This window comes from Babylonia areolata, chromosome 19, assembly GCF_041734735.1.
Source record: "Babylonia areolata isolate BAREFJ2019XMU chromosome 19, ASM4173473v1, whole genome shotgun sequence".
NCBI lineage: Eukaryota > Metazoa > Mollusca > Gastropoda > Neogastropoda > Buccinidae > Babylonia > Babylonia areolata.
In genome coordinates this window covers 8,239,752-8,242,251 of record NC_134894.1, presented here as the reverse complement: position 1 = coordinate 8,242,251, position 2,500 = coordinate 8,239,752, and positions in this window count along the sequence as shown.

Sequence of the window (2,500 nt, the reverse complement as noted above, 5' to 3'; positions counted from 1 at the left end):
AGCAAGTTTCTCAATTCTGCACGGTACATATTCATTGGTCCTGTGCTCGATCCAGGAAATTTAAAGGAGCTTCCTCAGGCATTTGTTCTCGAAGGCCTGGATCTTCCTTTCAGTTTCGGCCATCAGTGTCCATGCCTCGCAACCATACAGTACAATGGAGACTACCAAGGCTTTGTATAGAGTTTGAATAGCAGAAATAAATAGCAGCCGTTTGTATAGTTTATGCTGAACGTACTATTACTTAAACGACAACACTGTGTTTTGCATAAGCATAAGGTCTTAAGTTGCATAAAGTCAGTGAAGTCCTTGACCTTTCGGTCAGACCCAGGAAGCGTGAGACAGTAGGCGGGATCGGTGCGAGGTATGTAGGTCTCTTTCTTTGATAGGTGACACGGTAGGCGTGGGAGGTATGTATGTCTCTTTCTTTGATAGGTGACACGGTAGGCGTGGGAGGTATGTAGGTCTCTTTCTTTGATAGGTGACACGGTAGGCGTGGGAGGTATGTGGGTCTCTTTGATAGGTGACAAGGTAGGCGTGGGAGGTATGTAGGTCTCTTTCTTTGATAGGTGACACGGTAGGCGTGGGAGGTATGTATGTCTCTTTCTTTGATAGGTGACACGGTAGGCGTGGGAGGTATGTATGTCTCTTTCTTTGATAGGTGACACGGTAGGCGTGGGAGGTATGTAGGTCTCTTTCTTTGATAGGTGACACGGTAGGCGTGGGAGGTATGTATGTCTATTTCTTTGATAGGTGACACGGTAGGCGTGGGAGAAAGAGAGGGCTACCTGAGATTTCATATATTAACACATACACATCCGCGCGCGCGCGCAAACACACACACACACACACACACACACACACACACACACACACACACACACACACACACACGCACGTGCGCGCGCGCAAGGTATTGCAATTTGAAATGGAAAGGGATTGCAATATCTAATGACAATTAATTGCCATGTTCAATAATAAGGGTTTGCAATATTTCAGAACGATAGGCTCGTTAGAAGAAAGACTGTTCTAATCATTGATAAAATGCATAGTAAAGTCGTGAGAAAGAAACGACCACAAGAAACCACCATAGGTGATGGCAAGAGATTGCAATTTACTATATAACACAAGACTGTGATGTTCGATAAGAAGAGATTCCAACATACAGACAGCAGTCTTCAACAACAGTAGACTGCATGAACACAAAAATACAGCAGTCTCCCCAAGCAAGAAAACCGGCAATGTTTAACAACAGGGCTTAGCTTAGAAAGTACTGTGAAGAAAGGGTACAACATGATTCTATTCGTAAAATATATGTTGGATTTATTTGACTGACCAAATATTCAAAGTTGAATGGATTGGCCAATGATCTGTTAGAATCTCTCCCCTCCCCTCTGTTCCCCCTCCCCCACCACCTTACCCACCATTCTTCTAAATTTTCTTCTTCTTCGTGTTTTTCTTCTATTAGGCCAATTACTCTGGTGATAATAAATTTAATCTCATGTTAATATTGATATCAGCATTATTTTACTATAGTATGTACTGTTTGTTTATTTGTTTTATTTCATTATTTCATTACTTACTGTTTATGAATGTTATTTGATACAAGTCATAATATGGTTCATCAGCCGTCATGATAAAATTGAAGTGCAACGTTGTGAGCACAGTATAAGCTTTAAGCTTGTTGATGCTCTTTTGTCATTCATTGCATTGTAATCATGTGGATTGTTGAATAATTAAAGAGTATTTAAACCAACAACAGGGCAGGTAACGGGTGCTGAGACAGCTAACAAACAACCACAGCTAGTCGTTACAAACCGCAGTCAACTGACTTCTGGCGCTGCTGGAGACCGTCATACCCAGCAATCCTCCTACACCTCAACCACCACCACCACCACCCCCTATCCTGCAGTCTCCCTTACCCTTATCTCCCCCTCCCACAAACCCAATCTCACCCCTCCTTCACTGTTCCTCGGCTGCACATACCCCTTATCACCCACCCCCTACAACCACCACCACCACCACAGTCCGTTTCACCACAGCGGTCTCGAACCCAGCCCCACCCCACGCCACGCCACCCGAGACGGTCGTGTAACCCCCCCTCTACTAGTCTACCCGAACTGCACAGGACACGTGTACCGGTCGTGCCAGAAAACGGCCTTGTCTGCAGGTCAAGCACTGCTTTGTATCAACACTGTACCCCCATGTCTTGGCGACACCGGTCTAGGGCTTGGGGGAGAGGGAGGAGCAGATTTAGAAGCTGGGAGGGGCAGGGGGACTGAAATACAGAGAATGAGAGAGAGAAAGAGAGGGAGAGAGAGAGGGGGGGAGAGAGGGGGGAGGGGGAGGGAGGAAGAAGGGTGTCGGTGTCGTTTTCTTTCCACGTCCACCAACCTTTTATCTTAAACCCCCTCCCCCTTCTCTCTCCTCTCTCTCTCTCTCTCTCTCTCTCTCTCTCTCTCTCAAGCCCTTCAAAGCCGGGTACCGTTGGGCGTGAGCAGCG